Here is a 21,475-nt window from a genome sequence, read left to right on the forward strand (position 1 = left end):
TTTTCAACAGAAATCGCAAAAAAATCCCCCGAAAAAATCTTTCGACAGTTAAATGGGAGTCCACTCAAGAAGAAACAGCTAGTGACTGTGACTGTGGATGTCACCTTTGAGGAAAGGGGGCAACTTGTAGTGAAGCCGGGTGAAATAACTCCTAGTGACGCAAAGTGGGTGCGTCCTGAGTTAAATTTGTCCCAACTTCAATGTAGGGGATTGGAGTGACTAACAAGACACTGCAATGGGATGCTGTTGTTTGACACATTATGGGGTGCTAAATACATTTCAGAGTTACCTACACAATCAGAACCGGAAATTTACGTTCCAACTGTTGGATTAATATTTATCAGCAAATTTCAACCATGTCCACGCTAGGTGGGAAAAATTTTATTCAACCCCCACATTTAGATATATTTTTTTCTGTGGAGCTCTGAAAAACAGAGCTTTTTGTCTTTGCATGCAGTGCAAATTGTGTCCTTCCTTTGGATTCATTAGGTTATTTAATGAAACACTAAAACCTGGTATTTGATCTGTAGAAAAACAGTTTTACTATGTCTCTAAAAGGCATTTTCTACCACCAGAAAGCTCTCCAAGTGGCAGAAAAGAAACATGGCAAACTTCAGATTGTCACACTTAGTGGAACAGGTCTGTCATCAACATACTCTTAAGTAGAGATATCTGTGTAAACCTAAAGGCACAGGATGTCATTTCCACAGCTGGAAGTGTGTCTATCAGTTTGATGTTTATATTTGCGTCCATAAAACATCTTAAGCCTGGATTATCGTCTGTTGGACAGCTGCAGACCTGCTGTAGTCACTGCAGTGAGGTCACAAAAACTAGGCAGGCATGTGGACAGCTGGAGTTCAAAAAGTCTGGGAACGTCTTCTGATGAAATTTACCTTACTGGGATCCAAGCGGGCCCTCGTGTTCTGGCGTTAGAATGTGTTGTACCATGTTTCTCTCCTGTCATCACTCCCAGCACCCACTCTCACCTCTTCTCTCACCAAATCAAATATCAACCAAGTCGAGTTCAGCTCTATGAAATGGCGACAGTCTTTGTTAAGAGACACACATACCTGCGACTGAGTAACTCATACAAGTTCATGCCTTGCTGGTTGGCTCCAGGAAGACAGGAAAGCGAGAGGAGAGTGGGAGTAAGTATGATTAGGATAAACAATTGAACAATCATGGGGTTATATATGTTAAGGTGTTGTCCTGCTTGCACTCCATCTTGGCTGTTTGCTACTAACAACTAGAGAAGTGGATTTATGGTTTGGCAAAATGCAGAAAATCCTGAACATATTTTCATGATGTCTGCATGCGGTGCATCACTCATTGCAGTTTGACAGCCAATAGACAAGCAACCCGAGGCAAAGAAAAGAGAGCATGTAATGCATTCTATAGCTGCAGCACAGCGAGCTTAGTGAAAGATATATGTTGCCAGTGTGGAACCAGTTGGGTAAACTGCTCTCATTTGGTTATCCAGATCATAAATTTGAGTCCATGGATGAAGCGTCAGTGTGTCCTCCTCCATCCTTTTCCATACATATGTACATTGGAAAGCTCAAGGTGGGGGAAGAAGCACAAATAGGCCTACAGCCTGAGGGAGGGTCATATATTCTCACCATGGAGCCTGGAGCATGTCATCTATATTTATGCTCTCATTGAGCTTATTGTGTTTACAGATTGGCCACATCTTTTTGTTGTTTATAAATCCACCCTGGGCAAATTGATGTAATATACATTACTGTAATCTCAAATGTGAAGTTAATGCCTTACGCGTGTGTGTGTGTGTAATGTATATGCAACAGTTTACATGTGAGTGTGTGATCAGTAACGATTCCCACAGTGACATCCTGTCTGTTCTGCATTGGTGGCACTTATGAAGAATGCTATATGCTTGTTATTTGGTCCTCTAATGTTGGTTGCTTTGCAGTCTCTAGTTGCCTTGCACAGCTTATCGCTGACTGCCATCCATCCATCCATCAAGCCCAGCGAGGTAGTCTAGAGGACAGGGGCAGGGAGGGGTCCATTGCTCTAGTTTCAGGACTCAAACTGAAGGCAGTTTCCGCCACAGGCCTTGGCTGGTTATGACAGTCAAGAGGATCCATTAAGGGACCGACCCTCATCTATAACAGTGTCTCTGTGTAAACCCCATTTAGCCAGAGGCAGCAGAACTGAAGGACATTAGGATTGTGGTGTACAGTGTGGTTCACAAGCTAACTAATGGACAAACAATGATCAATCAAGACGAGTAATAGAAAAATCACTCATGTCTTTCAGCTACACACCTTATCTATAAAAATAATTAATAGTTTACCAGGCTGTAAAAGAGATTTCTTCTTTTTGTAGTTCAAAAAAAAAACCAAAACGTGCTGCAGTAAGGTCTCGTGCTGAATACAGTGTAGAAAGCAGGTGTTTCATATGTGGATATCTGTACACACACAATATGCAGAATGTATAGCCTGCGGCAATGGACAGAAATAGAACCAGCAGCCTGGCAATGAAGTGTCAAGAGACAAGGAGCAAGAGGTTCAAATGAAGAGGAGGAGGAGCAGTATAGGCCCAGAAAATGAAAGAGGGACTGAACCACTGAGATTCCTTTATAACAACAGGGGGGAACCAGAGAACATCCATAATCCTATCTGACAAAGGTGAATGTCTTCTGTCTTCATTTTAGCGCCATTTCGTTCCTTCTCCCATGGCAATGAAGTTCTAATAAGGAATTGATTTTTGGCAGGCAGTTAAAAGGGTGACCTCCTGACCCCATTGCTCACTGTGGGTGTGGCAGGAGATGGTCCTCATCCACCGAGAATCGATGCGGCGTACCTCATAACCACCCTCGGCCGATTTCAGAGGCGCAAATGTGTCATCAGTGTGTCATCGAGCATACATCTTTGCTGGAGGCGACGGAACCTTCCCCACCTGCCCGCCCCATTCGGATGAGAGGGCGGAGAGTGGCATTTCTCCCAATTCTGTGAAATGGTGCAGAAAACGGGAAACAGGGACACGCCCCCCACTGTCTGTCAGTGCTGAATCTGAGGAGCTGACCTCCTGCGAAACTTCATTGAGATGCCCTCATCTATCTGTCAGTGAATAGGAAAGGAGGTGAAGAAAGGGGGGGGGGGGGGTGGTATCGGAGCCAGCAACCAATCTCCCCTCCCTTCTCAGATGCATAATTCAGTATTTCTCTCACAACAGCCTGAGCTTCGAAGGGCTCAGCTTCCCCAGCCATGTGGCCAGCAGTCTGCTAATATGAAAGAAGCTCAGAACCCACTCTGTTGTTCCTTCAGGCTTTCTGGGTGTACACACTCTCAGTCATACTTGTATGATTTATTCAGCTTGTTCATCCATGGCTTGAGACTCAGACCTCAGTGGACAAGTTGGGAAACATTTTTTTTTTTTTTGTCCTTGGCAGAGGAAGTGTGTCGGCTTCACCGCGGGTTGCCTGAGTGACACTGGAGTAGCTTAACCTCCCACTGGTGGTTAGTTTTACTGCTCATTCTGAGAGGCCTGCTGCTGAGCCAGTGTGCAGCAACACTGCCTTGGCCTCAATAAGCAACCAAGGAAAGAAGCAGGGAGGACAAGAACACAGAGTGGTGCTTCCTGTTCCTCCACATCCATCCAATTTGAAATCCCTTCTTTGATGTTCAGTAAAAATAAATGAACCTTTGCTACTTTAAACTCACCTCTTTTTGTGTACAACCTTGAAACTTGCAGGTTGTCCACTGTATCCAGCATGTCATTCAGAATGTGACCCAAAATTTCCCACATGTGAGAAATTTTCAGACTGGGGCGGTTTGTCAGCTGTGGTAAGGAGGCCAGTTTTTATCGAGTGAGTTCTGCAGCAGGGGAATAATGTTGGATGAGACCCAAAACTCTACACAGAGTGCCTCCACACGGAGCCACTGGACTTTTTTTTAAAATCTCCTTGAAGGGGTATATTACTGAAACCTGGCACCACCAAAGCGATGAAACTGAAACGGTATGGATAAGTTTGTCTGCTTCCACACTGCAGTGGCTTGGACGAACGCTTGCCAAGTACCAGAGGTGAATTTCTAGGACAAGGGTCAATAACCACTCTACAGTTATTGGGAGGTGGAACATTTGTATTTTAGAAAAATACAAATACAAAAATACAATATTTTTGTATTGTATACAAATACAATACACACTCACACGTGACTCAGCTAAAACAGTTTAGTCACGTGTGAGTGTGTATTGTATTTGTATAAAATTTATAAAATTTATAATTATTGTGAAAATTTTGCAGTTGATCAGTCTACTAAATGAAAAAAATGAATTCAGATCTGGGCCAAGGCATCCCTGAGCACCTGGACAGTCGAAGGTGCAACATGGTGTCCCAGAGATGCTTTGTTAGCTTTAGCGTGGGGGGCCAGGCTGTGGTATAAATCCTTTTCACAGGTGAACTACCTGTGTGACCTCTCAGGTATCACCTCCTGCTACCAGTGACACTGACCCTGGCCAAATGTTATAATGTTATAATAAACCCAGAAAAGAAAAAAAATGTCAGTGGCCTCCACCTGTTTGTGGGGGCTGTCTCATAGTTGCCCCCCTCCTGCACCTGTTGTTAATTTCATTAACATAACTATAGCTAACTAACAATATCCTCTGCCTCTACGGGTGATCGTGGCTCAAGAGTTGGCAGTTCGTCTGGTAATCGGAAGGTTGCCGGTTCGAGCCCCGGCTCTGACAGTCTCGGTCGTTGTGTCCTTGGGCAAGACACTTCACCTACCGCCTACTGGTGTTGGCCAGAGGGGTCGATGGCGCGATATGGCGTCCTCGCTTCTGTCAGTTTGCCCCAGGGCAGCTGTGGCTACAACTAAAAACACATCTTTTTAAAACTGCCTTTTGCTAACTTTGTTTGTATTTTGTCTTTTTAATCTGTTATATCTTGTAAAGCACTTTGTGATCTCTATCTAGAAATGTGCTATATAAATAAAATTTTACTTACTTACTTACTTACTTACTTACTTACTTACTTACTTACAACTGTAGCTGCCTCCACCAGTGTGTGAATGAATAGTGGAATTGTAAAGTGCTTTGAGGGTCTCGAAAAGCGCTATAAAAATGCAATCCATTATTATTCTGCTGTTTCACTGCCTCGATGCTATACTCTGATAAAAAAAAAAAATTTGTAATGTAATTTTTTCAGCAGTCTATGTCTTTTTAAATATGTGTGAAAGTCTACAGAATATATTAGATTTGTTTTGGGGTTAAATAATCTTAGCTGCTTACACAATTTGGCTCCTAAGTAGTGATTTGTCTCTTCCTGTGTGTGGGCTGACCTTTAACCTCTCATTATGTGGTTGCTTCCCTTGTGCATATGAGGTATTACTTCTGTTTCTGTTGGGGCCTCGCTGATAATTATGTGGACAGATTTCTGGTTCTTATCTCTTTTAAAGAGAAAATAGTCTCTTCACTTGAGCGCTACCATAGTGTGTTTGTGTTTTGCTTCCGACTCTGAGGACGGGGATGATTCTTAAATTTTCATTCTAACCTCACCTCCACATGACGCTCCAGGTCGAACGTCCAGCCGTGACGTCAAGTGTAATAGCACGCTGTAATGGTTTTGTAAATAGCTTGGTTGTAAATGATGGCGAGCAAAGGGGCAGTTTGGGGTGAGTTAGTCTGGTTTGGCCCTGTGACAGCACCGCGCAGTCTCATGAGCGTAATCTATCAGCCTCTGCAGATGATGAGATCGCTTTTCCCAATTCATGATTGGAAATGCGGTTTAATTGCACGGAAAGTTTCCATCCCGGTCCAAGCAAATGGGTTTGATCTCACTCATCGTTGTTTGAGCACTTCATATCTCTCTGTCTCTGGTGCTCTGTGTTGATCTTCTCTCTAATAGAGAGGAGTGTAGCTTGGGGAGCAGGTTAATTATGGAGGAGCTCATTATTCATGTTTAATTATTGTAACTAGATTTTTAGATGATTAAAATGCTTCCTCTTTTTTTTCATTGTCTAAAGTGGAATTAGTCATTTGTTTTGGTTTTGTTGTTGTTTTTTAACCTGTTTTCTGAGCACTTGACACGTTGTTATTCCACTTGTGCAAAATATTTCATTAAATCTCTTCTGTGTAATATTCAGGGACTGTAAAGCATATCAAATAAATGTTTCATTCAAATTATATTAAGATATAAAATATTCAATATCTAAAGGTACTTCATAGGCCTATCCGTAGATGGACCTGCTGCCACCCACTGTAGCTTATGCAAAGTCTTTGCCCTGCATCGGCTGTCACTGAGCTGCCAGGGTATAACTTGGCCATTAGCTGACAGCCATTAGCAACTTGTTTAATTGAACTCATTTACAGGCTGTGCTAATCTGCTGAGGTGACCTTGATTCTGCGTCTGCGTAATGTTTATGCCAGTGAAGCAGAGGGTGTCTCTTTCTGTATGCCATTATGAGCACAAATGCAGTTAGGCCCATGTTTGGCCATAAAAGTCTGCACTTCATTAGTCATAATTACCTTTGCTGTTGCCCAGAGAGGTGATGAGTTTTTGTGCTTGAGCTAAACTAATGCCAGGAGAGCAAAACTCATCAGCAGAGGTGCCGAGGGATTAGAGGGCTGAAATATCAGTTCTCATCTCTTTCTCATTCTGCCTCTTCCATTTTTTTTCTTCTTTCACTGCTCACTGTATATCAGCCAAACCTCTGCCCATGAGCCAGAGCAGCTGTAAATCTCGGGCACTCGTGCAGGATATGTAGCAAGTGCGTGGTGGAGGAGAGGAATGAGGCTGATGGGGGAGCTTGTTGGAGTGATGGATTAATGAGGCATGACCTTGTCTTTGTGGGGTGTGTGGTTGTCTGTATGGAGGAAATAAATTTTATGGTTTTTGTAGCCTTTTTGTGGCAAACTATAGGTCCCTTTACCCAAGATTGTAGATGGTTTTGCCACCAGTTATTTGGAATTTGTTATGTTTTGACTTATCTCTTGTTTAAAGTAATGTACACTTAGGTTAGAATATTTATTAAGCCACAAGATGAGTCTGAGAGTGTATACCTCTGAAAAGACCATAACAAGCATGAACTGAATACCTGGTTCCAGAAGGATATCTGGGTTAGTTTGCTGTTTTTAACTGCAAAATGAATGTGTCCCATTTTTTTTTTTTCTTATTTCATTTTAATACAATTCTGTACAAAAGTCTCGAGCCATCTGTCATTTCTTTATTTTTTGTTTCCAAGGAGCCAGACTTTCTTGGACTTGTTTTTTAAAGTGGTCTTGGCTGCTTTTTTCACAAATTTTAATACCAGTCATTCTACTTCATGCTGACCCATGAATCATTTCAAACATTAAAAAAATGCACCTAACTCAAGAAAGGATTCAGTGTTTATTTTACACACATTATTTCCATTTATCGATGTTGAATCTACAAAATATGGCAACAATAACAGTTTGGCAGGCATAAAATAGTATTCTTTTGCACCAGTCAGGCGATTTTAGGAGACAAACCTGACATATCTCAGCATTTTGCACTGTGTCCTTAAAAATCGACAAGTAGAGGACAAAAAGAAGAAGTGACAGGCCTAAAAACTATCTACGGAAGATGAACAGTTTTTGAAAGTCATGTCTGTAAGAAATAGGAAAAATAGAAAAAAAAAAATCCCAACACCGGACAGAGATGTATCTGGCCCTTCAGCTGATTCCTCTGCTATTCACTGAAGCCTCATTGGATTTGGTGTCAATGGAAGGGCAGCCAATATTAAGGAAGGGAAAATTACACAAGAACTGGAAGTCAGTGGCAACAGAGTGAAAGACCCAAAAGTTTGGTTCAGTTTTTAGTGAGGGGTGCTCGTGTTGTGGATGTTGTCAAAATGTAATTATTGTAATTGAATTATGAACACAGAAAAGTGCTTTCACATTTTGATTCACCTGTCTGAAAAGTGCCTGATTGGCAACAGCTTTATTTTTCAGCATGACAATGACTTTATTGCATTATAAATCCAATATGCTGCATCTTTTTCCAATTTTCCTTACAAAACAAAGTGCATATGTTTGGAAAAAAATGGGCTTAAAGTTGAATTTTGCTTGTCTTGCAGGTTTACCCCAACCTGCACCTTCAAACGATGGGCTAAGCCCCATCAATGGCAACACGTTCATTGAACTTTCTGAATAATTTTGCTAACAACCAGGAGACAAACTCAACCAATCACATATGATTTGTTGCAGAGGTAATAAATACCAGATTGGCCTAGGTTTGAAGATTAATCTTTACATACACTGTACAATAAAGCCAGTCTTTTGTTGACACAGTGACACAGTAACATGATGACATCGGCTTACCCAGCTAGTTACCAGAAACAGATACAGTGCAGTGACACACGGTGTAGGGAGGAATAGCTTTTTCCTGTCTCTGGGTCCAGTGAGTTGAAAGGGAGAACTTCCCTTAGGGCGTAAGCTAGAGTTTTAACATGTGATAGGGAGCGAGAATAAGGAAAGAATAAAGGAGAGAGTAGGAGCGAGTCTAAGCGAGTAACAGTGGAGGAGCGTAGGAGAGAAAGCTCGGAGAGAGGGCAATCATTGAGAAAAGGGCAACCACAGAGAAAATAGATTAGCTGAGGAACTGCAGCAACAACACTGGGAGCAGTGTGGAATGCCAGAAGTTAAAAAATTTTTAAAAAGAGATTTAAGATTTTTTTTTTTTTTTAAATGAAAGCAACAGTGCTGTTTTTGTTTTATAAGATATAGGATCACTCAGAGCAGTGAGCCTGTGATTGGCAGACACATTTGTGATGGGGGACAGACAAAGAACGACAGCCCTGTGAGCACAGTCAATAGCCATTTAGAGGAGACGAAGTGAGAGATGACAGCTGAGCAGAAGGGTGTGAAGAGAGGAGGATAAATGAATGAGGGGAATGCTGGGAGGATGGGGAGAAGTGAGTGGGGGGAGGTCCTGTTGTATATTGTGGTAGGATGGGACCGTCTTGTGACCTCTGACCTGTAATTGGATCAGTGAGTGTGCGGAACACTGTGTTGAAGGACCTACAGTGGAGGATTCAATGGACCATTATATTTTGTGTAAATTGTGTGCATATCTGCATGGATGTGTTAATTGTAACGTACGTCTAAACCTCGCCGTTAATTACAGTCTCTAGCCATCATGATGATGGTGGAGCAGGTGTGCAAGAAGCACTTTTCTCTTTGTCATTGGTACAGCGTTGCACATAAACGATTGTCCTTGGTTGTTATGAGTAAACATCGAGTGCACAACATCATTCTAAAGCTGAATATAAAGTCAGGAAACAAAGGCCGCTGGTTTCCTTCTGTTTCCTGTCTTGCTTTGTAACATTTTGTCTTGTAAAATGCTCATGAATGCATCATTATTATGAGAGGAAATGCATTCATTTGACTGTGTGCATGTGTGTGTGTTGTATTTGCAATTTGCATTTCTCTTCTTAAAACAGGGCCCCATCGTTGATTGACTCGAATCAACTCGCTCTCTGTGTATGTCTGCATTTGTTTGACTTGTTGATACCCCCAATGTGGGACCACCAGCTCCTGGTCTGCTGACCCATATAATTAAGGCCACAGGGGTTCCTCCTTCTATTCATAGTGACAAAGATGAAGGTCACATTATCATCTGTATCATCTGGCTCACTCTGTCCTCCTCTCCATACAAGGGATGTTCCTTGTGACTAATTTCATTATCAATTAAATGTTTGAGAAATGATTAAGACTATAATGTAATTACTTTTGTACAAGTATTGTGTGCATAGCCATTTCACTCTGTTAATTCCACCCTTTTGTTATCAAATCATATTTAAAATGCCTCTGAAATGTATGGAGCTGTCTGCTGTCTGTATCATTGCACATGTCATTTTGGCTTGGCGAGTGTGCTGCCACCAGCAGCCTTCTTTACTTGCAGGATAGTGTCCACACGGCTGTATTGAATGTGGGTGACAGATTGCTCTGGTTCAGTGGTTCTAGCCTGACACAGCCTAGACCCAAGCATTTCTTTTCTAGATCAAAATACTGCCAAACCACACAGGTTTTACAAGATGTCATCTGTCTTTCCACCTTGCTTGTTTAGAATATTTCATCACCGAGAGAAAGGGGAAGACATTGTTGTAAGTGACTGCATGACATCCCACAGCTCGTTTTGTGAAATCTGAGCAATTAGTCGAACAAATGAGTATTTCTGGTACCGACTAGTGAAGGGAGCTTAAGCTTCTAGTCGACTGATTGTTCACATCCCTGGTCCCTCTTCAGTTGTTGACAGTTGGAGTATGTGCACAGTTTAAAAGATATTGTGTCATGTCTGCCTCAGTACGTTTGGTTTAACCAATCCAAAGCAGGATGTTCATCCATCTGTGTGGGGTTTATACGCCAAAACAACCATCTATTGTGTCTCTCCAGCATCCACACCCACAGATCCACATGCCCACAGCCGCTACTTATATCTGTTTGTTTGCACAGTCAAGCACAATATGGATATGGCGACAAATTGGCTTAAATCAGTTAGTATGCTGTAGTGTCTCAGCAGGCTAAACCTATGTGCTTCCCCTGACAGCCATGCCTTTCTCTAATTGGCATCATCCTACCTGCCACGAAGCCTGACATAAACTCTGGATTATAAAATGGAGCCAGGTGCATTTGTTACAGTAGATTTACACAAACAGATACAATGGTCTGACAACCTCTGGCGCTTTTGCCGGTTGATTGCCAGATTCTGGTGTCGTTGGGTACTGTCAGAGCTCATCCTGTGGAGGGGGGAAGAAAATGGAAAGCAGAGCCAGCACATCCATGTCTCTGGAGCCCTACGATAGGTGGGATGGATGGAGTTGAAGAGATGGATGCTGGGCAGCCAGTCTTTGTGCTTCTTCAGAATGAAACCTTGATCTGGGATATGGAAAGGAGGAGGAGGAAAAAGGAGGAGAGCTGGGAGGAGGAGGAGTGGGCTCCAAGAGGGGGTGCGAAGCTTCTGGTTTAAAATGAGATTTTCATTTATTTATTTATTTAGCTGAGCTCATAGCTCAAGGCTGTCTGCTTGCTTTTTGTTGTATGTTCTGTGGCCTCAGTGCCCCCTTCCCCCTCCTCCCGCCTTCTTCTGTGTTTCTAATGTGAGTGGATCTGCAAGTGCAAATATGTGTGTGTGTATGTGCGCTCATGCACATTTACACCTCTACTACTACTGCCAGTGTTTGTTTGACTGTGCATGTGTGCGAATGCTGTGTGAGTAAGACTTTTTTGCGTATCTCAACAGTGTTTACTGCTACATGCGACTGTTATCACTGCATATGTGTTTATTTGTAAGAAGTGAGAGTCTGTGCTGGCCGTCCAGGGATGAATGGTATCTTTTGGAATAGATCTGTTTTATTATGTGTGTGCCAGCCATGCTGTGCAGCTCTCACACACACAAGCAGAAGCAACTTATCCTAGCTGCTGAAGAGCGCAGTGCCCGAAAACAGCTCAGATTATGCCACGGAGTGAGAACAAGAGCTGTTTTGTCTTACTTTTTTTTTTTTTTTACAAGTTCACATTGGCATTTCCACCAACCACACTAAAATCAATACTGTATCTATTAGGCCATAAGAATGTATGTGAAGAGAGATGGCTTTTTGATGGCCTGCGTGTAGGATTTCAGTTGCTAGAACACCTCTCTATCATTTATCAAATTGATTTTCAGCCATGGTGATAGCCTATTTTCTCCTGAGTTCTAGACTCTGAAAAGCTTGTGCCAGGAGGTCGACTCATTGATCTTATTTGTACAGTGAACAAGTCTGATCTCAGCAACAGACGAAGGAATGACAGTACGGGACCCTAAAGTACACGGATTCGCCTCCAAACAATAAAATCTGTGTCCAGCAAGAACTTCCACTCTGCTGCTGAATGCCTTGCAAATACTAGAAATCTTGTTTTTCTCGACTTGCTGTGTCCCACATAACTTCTGCCTCATGTCCTTCTTAATTGCTTGCATGCTGGATGTCAGGATGGGGAAATCGCTGTCTGTGGTGTCAAACCACTCGGCATTCTCTTCGTCTGTCTCTGTCACAATGTGGCCATGTGTCTGTCATCCTCCATGCCTCATATTCCTCAGCTTGTTCTTTCACAGCTCCGTTACCATGACTGCAGGAAGGGAGGGGGCTGCTGTGATGACAGTGAACTGGGAGCTGAACTGAAAGCGAGGAGTTTGGAGAACAGATTTTGCGTCTAACAAATGCAAAAGAAGTACGAAGCTAACTGTCTGTAGATGGAGGCAGCCCCGAGCGACGCACTTTGCCTTGCTCAGAACTCAGAAAGAACTATGACTCACAGCTATTGAAAAATGTATCACACTTAAATGGTGCCAAGCCATGTGCCTCCACCATTTAAACTCACAGATATATAAAGACTGTATTCAACGCAGACAGCCCAGTGTTTGACTATTTGATATATTTAAAGCAAATTTGCGGGATGGCATTATGCTAGAAAGTGTGCAGAAAAAGGACATCGGGACATGTGCACCTGCATTTATTTTTCTTTGACATTTCTTTTTGTGTGGAGTTTGTTCAGTGGAACGAAGCTCCTGCAGTTAATGCCAAAAACTGCAACATTGCATCATTAAGCTGTCCAGCTTGCAACCTGCTATGAGTCATTCTTATCACTCTCACAGCATTCATTTGCAGAAAACCACTGCTTTCATCAAAAAGCTGTAAAACCTTACTGCACACTACCTTCTTAGTACCAAACACTTAGCCGTTTTAATATTTCCGTCAGGCTTCAGTACAGACAGCAGTTATTACATTTACCATTCATGAAGATCCCAGAAACACAACTTCAAATCAGCGGAAAAGTTATTTTCCATGAGTACAGCCACACATTTACCTTTTATTTAAGTATGAAAATGCACACAGATTCAATTATTATTAGTTAAAGGCATTTTAGCTAAGGTAGCAGGTCTTTTGACGGTTTTCTTAAATCTCTACTAATCAGTAAGTTGCTTGTTTAAAAAAAAAAGGAAAGAAAAACAGTAACTTGGAGCGTTTGCCAGAAATGGTCTGTGCTGTCATGCAGCAGGCTGGCTCATGTGTGTTATTTGATCTAAACCCCAAATATTTCCAAACTGAAGCAGAGGCATTTATTATCCCCACCAGTATTTACCATTGAATTAGTTGCGTGCAGTATGTGCTGCACACGACAGTTTATTTGGTTTATAGCATCTCTGTATGAGTTTTACAGGACTGGGAGCATATGTTTGAAGGCTTTTAAAGCTTTGATTTCTAATCACTGTGATGTACCTTCATTCTGTGATGTCTTTCAAGCCAAATTGATGTACCTTTCTTCACATTTCTCAGCAGCAAATGCTTGATGTGCAATTATTTAAAAAATACTGTATCTTACTGTTGTCATGATTGGAAAATTACATTATAAACACACCAACCGATGTCTGCTTTGAGTGTTAAAAATTAACAAGGGTTATATAGGGTACAGACTCTTGTGATGATATTCTTTTGATTAATTAAAAACTTGCAACATACAATCTAACAGATAAAATCATTGTCATGTTCCTAAGAAATTTGCATTTTAATTGTTTCATTGCATTTTCTAATCTTAAACTCAGCTTTAAATGTTGATATTTCTAAACACCTCAGGTGCTCAGTGATATGTGTACATACACATAATGTGGTTCATAGAGTGCTGGGGGAAAGTCTTTAGTTACACCTTATTTCTTCATGCTTTCCTAAAATATGGCAAATAGGAACAACAATTTATTTAAAGATGTGGAAACATACAAGGCAAAACAGAGTTTCATTCTAATGAGCTTAAACGTCAATATTTTGTATGACCACCTTTATCCTTCATCCTTCACAGCCTGAACCCTTAGGCATGCTTTCTTGTAGAAGTTGTTTACTTTCAGCTGCTCCCTTGCCACAAGGGGTCGCATGTTTGATTTGGCTGAATTTTATACTGGATGCCCTTCCTGACACAACCCCAAGGGGGATTTGTGTCTCCAGCTGGAAGCGAACCAGCAACCTTTTGCTTGCCAAGTGATTGACAAGCAAAAGGTCTCTGCCATTGGAAGCAAGCTTCTTCGCAATTTCTTTAAATAGTCTTCAGGAAGAGATCTTCTGGCTTCTTAAAGGACAATCAAAGCTCTTTTTTGGATGTACGCTGCCAAGTCTGGGCTCTGGGGAGGCCAATCCATGACTGACTGCATTAGCGATATGTTTATATTTCAGCAACACAATGATAACAAAGATAAGATAAGATAAGATAACCTTTATTAGTCCCACACGTGGGAAATTTGTTTTGTCACAGCAGGAAGTGGACAGTGCAAAAGTTATGACGCAAAAATTAGAATACAATAAGAATAAATACAGTACACAGCTGTACAGAATAGAATAAAATAATATACTATATACAGTAGAATAAAGCTGCTTCAATCAAATGCTTTCCAGATGGTTTTGCATGGTATATCACATTCTCATGGCATTTTTCTGTATTCATCTCAGGACTGGCAAGATCCCAAACACTGCTTCCTGAAATGAAGCCCAAGCTGAGAGCCTCCACGGCGTATCAAAGATGGCTATAAACACACACTATTGTACCCTTCTCCTGACCACGTCTACACATACTGATGACAATTTGAAACAGATTTTAAATTTTGGATTTGTCACTCTATATAAGGCGCAGTAGCACTGATTTTCAGTCCAGTTCTTGGGTAATTTCCCTTCCTTAAGAATGACCATTTGAGATGAGGCTTGAGTGAACGGTAGATGGATCAACTGAAGGGCCAGCAGCATCTCTCAGGGTCCTGCTAATTGCTGATACTTCATTTGTCATTTTTCAAAAAAATAAAAACAACTACCATGAGGAATTTAATACCAGTAACTTGTTTAAAAGTAAGAACATCATATCTGTATATTTCATGTTGGATACTCTTGGTAATTCTTATAATTTAATTACAAGAAAAATAAAAGCCCAGCTCAAAATAGGTTAAGGTTTGCAAATGGCACTGTTAAAGTCAGATGAGCTATAACAGGTGTCCAAAACTGAAAGCTGCTTTAGATTAATGATCTTCAGGCTGCACACAAGTTCAAAGCAATACCTGCATGTTTCCCCAACATGGTTTTTAGTCATGCAACAAAAAAGAAAAATGTTTGTGCCGGTCGTTTAGCTTGAAAATGCACTTGACCTTGGTAGCAACAGTGTTGGGCTTTCTTCTCGCAAAGAAAAACAACTCTGCTGAGTGCCAGCGCAAAAACTAGTGCATACTGTATTTCTGGCTAATAATGCTTCAACGAGAATTCATGGAAACTGGTTCACATGTGAGTATTGAAAGAGAAATTCTGGAGAAAGGGCACAACAGGAAATTCAAATGAAGTACTTTGATATAAGTTCCATGGTGTACAGTCTAGGAACCTGTGAGCTAGTCTCAAAACCTACTCTTGTATAACTGAATAATTAGTCTTAGATGTTTACTTGCTTTTAACCATAACAAATTAAATACCATTTTACGTTCTTTTTCATTTTTGTTCTGTCCAGTGTTTTGGTTTGTAACATGGCCTCACAGAGTCCCACACATATTCTGCTACTCTCCACTGGTTGCTGGCAGATTAATGTGGCCCTAAAGTGGAAAGCAAAAACAACTGAGTCACCCCTGAACTGTGTGAATGAACAGAGTTCTTTTGTCGAAGATCTTTTTTTTGCTTTTCTTGTTTTTCCTGTCACTTTTATACTACATATAATTGTTAACGCATTGTGTCTGCAGACATTTCCATGAACAGATGTTTCACTAAAGCGAGTTTTTATACATCAACCTTTATCTCGCTTTGTCCAAACAGCAGGTTTGAGTTTGGATTTTCAGTTGTTTATGTGGTAGAAGAGAACCATAGAATGTGGGGAATGTTGATCCCACTGTCGTTTAAAGGATGATGCTGTACTTACTCTGCATGGCTTACTCATTCATCAAGGTGTCAGTGTAGCCACTTCCAGAGATTTTTGTCCTAATTGAGGAGTGGAGGACAGAGGACATGGGATTTTTTTTGTTTTTAGCAGCCATGAGGACTTATGCTTGATTTTAAGAGGGAAAACTTCTGTCTTAGTGTCTGAACACAAAATCTGAGTATTTAATGCCTTCATCTGTTAAAGCAGAGAGCGCATGAATGTCTAGATCTAAAAAGTTGTCTCTAACTAGCTTAGCTTGTGAAATTTTCTTAAGAACATCAATATGATTTTTCTTATTTCGATTTTATACATACACCCACTACCTACTTCAGCACCCCAGTTTTGTTTGGGGGGAGGGGGGCATGTAGAAATAGTCAAGATGAAGTTCAAACCCAACGTGAGAATGGGCAAAAATCCAATTCAAGTGACTTTGAACATTGCATGGTTGTTGGTGCCAGACAGTCTGCTCTGAGTATTCCAGAAACTGCTGATCTCCTGGGATCATCAAAAAGTGGTTTCTTGAATATGACAATGAGTTTACTGTACTCAAATGGTCTCCACAGCAATTAGATGACAGTCCAAAAGAGGACTCCGTTTGGATGTGACGACACTGGAAGTTTGCATCATGGATGTATTAATGACACGTCTGCAGCCAACTGTGTGATACTCTCATGTCAATATGGACCAAAATCTCTGAGCACCTTGTTGAATCTATGCCACGAAGAAGTAAGGCAGTTCTGAAAGCAAAACATGGTCCAACCCAGTAGGAACAAGATGTTATAAATAAAGTGTCCAGTGGGCATGCTATCTCAGAATGGTACAAAATATCCTGCATCTAGATCCATATCAAAGCTTTACATTTGATATGATGATGTTGAGGCAACCTCCTCCACTGATCAAGTTTTAATCCAATTCCATCTATAACGTAAAGAATAATCCTGCTAGCAAACAAATAAACCGATTCAATCACGTAACTTCTGACAACCCAGTGCAATGAACAACTATAATGAAATACAAGATTAACTTTTTCAATTCAGTTCAGCTCAGCAGTCACCTCAAGGTGCTTTATTTTGTAAGGTAAAGATCTTATAAGAATATAGAGAAAACCGTAGTAATCTGATCTTCTATGAAAAGACAGGAGGAGACCCTGTTATAATGGTAGATGGCCTGTATTTATATAGCGCTTTACTAGTCCCTAAGGACCCCAAAGCGCTTTACATATCCAGTCATCCATCCACCCATTCACGCACACATTCACACATATAATATTTCAAGTGTTGCACCAAAGATAAGTCTAATAAAAAGTTTTACTGTAGGCGAAAAAAATCAAGAGGAAGATTTTCTATCAGATGGCTGAATTTTATCAGAGATGCATAAATTTGACCTGCATAACAGACTACATGAGGATGATTGGTATAGAATAGATGGAAATCCCTCACCTATGGCCACGAGCTGTGGGTAGTGACCGAAAGAACGAGATCGTGGATACAAGAGGCGGAAATGAGCTTCCTCCAAAGGGTGGCTGGCCTCTCCCTTAGAGATAGGGTGAGAGGTTCGGGCATCTGGGAGGGGCTCAGAGTAGCCGCTGCTCCTCCACATCGAAAGGAGCCAGCTGAGGTGGTTCGGGCATCTGACAAGGATGCCTCCTGGGTGAGGTGTTCCGGGCATGTCCCACCGGGAGGAGGCCCCGGGGCAGACCCAGGACACGCTGGAGAGATTATATCTCTCGGCTGGCCTGGGAACGCCTTGGTGTTCCCCCGGAAAAGCCGGAGGAGGTGGCTGGGGAGAGGGAGGTCTGGGCTTCTCTGCTTAGGCTGCTGCCCCCGCGACCCGGCCCCGGATAAAGCGGATGAAGTTGGATGGATAGATGGAAATAGATACTACAGCACACAGCAGTAACAGAACTAGACCTTCAAATGATCCAAAGGAAAACACTGCTTTTTTTAACAGTTTTAAATTGATTAATATTTATTTATAGTTGGAGCAGAAGTAAATCACTACATTGATTTTGCAGTCTTTGCACACTGTTATGGACTATGTATGGTTAAAGGTGCATTTCAAGTCATTCATTTATTTAGTGAGTGTCAGCAGCGTTTTTTTTTTTTGGTTGTTTTTTATTTATTTATTTTTTTGTGGTCGCTGAACCTACGTGTAATACGTACAGTACAAATAACAAATTTAGTGTCATTAACAAAACAAACTGTTAAGTGACGGCTGTGTGCAGACAGGAATAGGACCCAAGGTGCAGACTCCAGAGACAAACTTAAACCGAAGCAGCTTTAATGTTGAACTCAAACATAACATAACTGGAAAAAATCAAACTAAACTAACACCGGCGGAATGACAAAACACACAGCAAAATAAACGGTAGATCGCGACACGGACACAGAGAAACACAGGGCTAAAATACACAGAGGGAGCAATCAGGGAATGAGTAACAGGAGGGAAATACAGCTGGGGCAAATCAGGCCTAACGAGACAAAGGAAGCAAAACCAAACACATTAACATGAGACATGGACTTTCAAAGTAAAACAGGAAACATAACAGAGACTGAACAAAAGACACAGACTCACATGCAGTCACTACAACAGAGGGAACAGAGACGTGGAACCAGGGCAGACACAGACCCTGACTGGACACGGGGATATAGCAGACAGGGGAGACAGCAACTAAGGATTACACAGACAGAAAACCAGAACACTAAAGCTCTAACCAAACCCCACCCAGAGAACCTTAACTAAGAATAATCCTAAAACCCGTAAAGCAAAGCTAGAATATAACGAAATAACAAAATCAAAAAACCAAAAACACAAAACACTGGGTCAACGACCCAGGGACCCTAACACAAACTTGAAAACTGTGTTTTCATTGTACGTGGCCACGGCTGAGTCCCAACAACCAGTGAAGTTGTTCCTTGTGCAGTGGCCCAGCAAGAGAGTTTTGGGGTGAATATGGCTGTTTTTATTTACGCAATGAGCAACTCACCCCTTCCTTAACTCCTTTCTAGGGAGAGAAGCTTTTCATGGGACTAATTGGAGTGTGCAAGCCATCACAGCGCCGAAGTGTTCCCGCAGGGCCTCGCTTTCAATTTTTCTCTTTCCTTGCCTTCTCCCCTCATCCAACACCCAGGCTTTTATTATCATTCGCCATATCAAGTAAACAACCTGTTAGTGTAAATTAGGGTCCGGTGAGTGATGAGGCGACACGTCCGACCCCTCCGGCTTCCCCTGTCGCCCCTCTCGCTCTCTGTCAAACTCTTTCTATCCCTTTGAGCTCTTTTCCTCTTTTGTGCCCCCATGCTCTGTTCTGCCTTGTTTGGCACGTAGCCTTTTCAAAGACACTGGTAGTGATGGTGGTGTGTGCATGTGTGGATGTTGGGGGCTGAAATGAAGATTGAAGCAGACAAAAAAGCCCCGGCGCAAGCTTGAGGTGGAAATTAATAATGATAAAAATAATTACTGCCCCACTCTACTCGCCCACTCCTCCCCGACCTAGTTTTCATAATGGAGAACGATAGCCCCCAGTCGCACTCTGTGTATGTGTGTGTGTGTGTTTTGTGTATTAATACGTCTGTGTGTGCACATAGGGGAAGGGGCTGTACAATAGCCACGGTGTAATAGATGTAGGACAGGACCTACATGAGGAATATGGAGAGATCACCAGGTTCAGGGGTGTGAGTGTTTGTTACTAAAGCCTGCTACAGGTAACAAATGGCTATCCTCGAGCGTGCCACCGGCATCAGAAACACTTGTTCAAGTATTCATTCTGTCTTAGAGCGCTCTGATTTTAGTCATGAGTTAAATTCTTCATTTTGTGCAGATGTATTTGTGAGAGTATGAGTTTGTTTGTTTCTTTTTTTCATGAAAGGTAGTCAGTGTTTAGGATGAACTATGACACAATTTATACTTAAAGTATGCAGTTATTTAGACGGGCTCTCATATACTAGCGAGTTGTCAACGTAGCCCTAAAGCATGCTATGCTGTGTCATCCTTTTAAGTATGACCTTAATTTAGCAGGTGAACATTACATTGTATTAAATGTGAATTAAAACTACCAGTTGAATCAACAGGAAAGTTTTAAGTCATACAGCGAGGCATCCAAGGGCAATTTTGCTTTAAACTTCTGCACAAGCCTTTTTGCAACCAGAGGAGTCGCCCCCTTCTGGCTGTTAATAAGAATGCAGGTTTAAGGCACTTCTGCATTGACTTAACTCTGCATATAAAGCTGATGTTGTTGTTGTTGATCTTTTATGTACAGTCTATGTTTTCAACCACAACAGCTATTGTAGTACCTGTAATTACAGTAAGAGGGAGCTGCTATCGCTAAACTCCTTGTCATAAAAACATAGTTTAAACTTTTAAGCTTCAATACATCATCATTTAATACGTCAACCAAAATTTTGAGTTCCTCTCTACTTCACTCCCGACAAAACCACAAAGTGTTGAGTCTCTTTTCTGTTTCTTATAATAATTTGTCATAAAAAATAGATTTTAAACTTAAAGCAAGATGGTGTGCTCAACTGAGAAAGTTTGTAGGACCAGTGGTACCAGTGGAAAATTTTGTCTGGTGCCTTGGCTAGACTGATTTTTTTCCCCCTTGAGTCCACTGCATCAGCAAACCCATTGTGTCAATGCAGTCGTCGCAGTGAAATGAATGAAAGGGCTCGCACACTGTGCTTTTGTCTAAATAAGTGGGGCTAATTAAAAATAATGAGCTGCGTGGGCCGTCAGTGTACCGGTCATGTAAACTATACTGTGGAAAGAGCAGCCGTCTACTTAATTATTTGTGTTGCATTATCCATCTAGGATATAAACAAGTTTTTATATAAACCAAATAAAGAGGTTACACTTCATGAACTTTACAGTTTTCTGTTTACCCCAAACTGTTACCCCCATCCTGGCCCGCTGATGCTTTACTGGAACTTCTTTGAGGAAACCAGAAGACGTTTTCTTGGTTTCTTCTTGGTTTTGTGCGATTCCCTCCTTCTGTTGTCCATTCCTCGAAAACTTCAAAAGCAACATCTTGTTCCAAGTGACGCAGCAGTACAAACCGATTTGGCTTTCGTTGGGAGCAATTTTCACCTCTTGTTCAGACTTTTCAAATATTTTATTTTCTTAAAACTATAAACTTAAGGAGTACATTTTTCACTGCATACTTCAGGCTGGAACTACAGCAAAGCATCATTTTGTGCAAAATGCTACTGTAACTGCACTTAAGGAATTAAGTTCTAAAAAGAAATCCCACCAGTGACTTAATGCATTTAGTTTAATTAAAAGTGCTTCATTAAGCCAACACAGAGCTGTTGGGCAACTGCAGACTGTTTGAGAGGAACAGCATAGGACTGTGATAACCTCTGATCTCACTCTCCAGTCTCGGCAGACAGGTCCGCCGAGCTGACCTTATAAAGAATCTGGGGAGGGCACACGCTGTTTCTAAAAAGTTGCTGCCGTCCAGTAACTACCTGCACTGTCCCGATGTACTTGTTTTCCATCGCAGTTCTGCGGTGAACGTGTCAAAACAAAGCATTACAGTACACCTGTTCATGGTAAAGTTGCTGCTATGCACTTTAGTCATCCTTTTAATGTG

Source organism: Aulonocara sp. 'chitande type north' Nkhata Bay, linkage group LG7, assembly GCF_057382095.1.
Source record: "Aulonocara sp. 'chitande type north' Nkhata Bay isolate Kocher_YH1m ecotype deep benthic linkage group LG7, A_spYH_male_GT1.1, whole genome shotgun sequence".
Lineage (NCBI taxonomy): Eukaryota > Metazoa > Chordata > Actinopteri > Cichliformes > Cichlidae > Aulonocara > Aulonocara sp. 'chitande type north' Nkhata Bay.